The sequence below is a fragment of the Arachis ipaensis genome, chromosome B03 (genome assembly GCF_000816755.2).
Source record: "Arachis ipaensis cultivar K30076 chromosome B03, Araip1.1, whole genome shotgun sequence".
Classification (NCBI taxonomy): domain Eukaryota; kingdom Viridiplantae; phylum Streptophyta; class Magnoliopsida; order Fabales; family Fabaceae; genus Arachis; species Arachis ipaensis.
In genome coordinates, this window is record NC_029787.2 from 25,085,812 (window position 1) to 25,086,138 (window position 327).

The 327-nt window shown below is 35.5% G+C and overlaps 1 protein-coding gene across 1 annotated transcript in view; it reads right to left on the reverse strand.

Annotated features, from left to right (window-relative positions):
* Positions 1-327, reverse strand: part of LOC107630035 (aspartate aminotransferase, mitochondrial) — a 6,399-nt gene that overhangs the window by 4,713 nt on the left and 1,359 nt on the right. The gene's annotated exons all lie outside the window — the stretch shown is intronic.

The following is a 327-nucleotide window of genomic DNA, read 5'->3' on the forward strand; positions in this document are numbered from 1 at the left end:
GTATACGGTGACATTATTTAAGAGGATCGACGGCATTACAACTTCCCCATTTTAACTTATGGACAACATAAATTAGAAAAAGAAAAATTCAACCATTCCCACATTCTACAAAACGAATTACATTATTAGAACAATTCTGAAGTTGCCCATTCATCATCCCAACCTACACACCATATCTCCTTTATAACTAGTCAGGTAGGTACACAATTAAAAACGAGGTTGAGAAATAATTGAGCGATGTTCATAGGTTTTCAGCTTTCAGAACAGAAAAGCAAAAATAAAGCAGGATTCTCCTGGTCCTTCTCACTCTCACCTAAAGAATCCAAT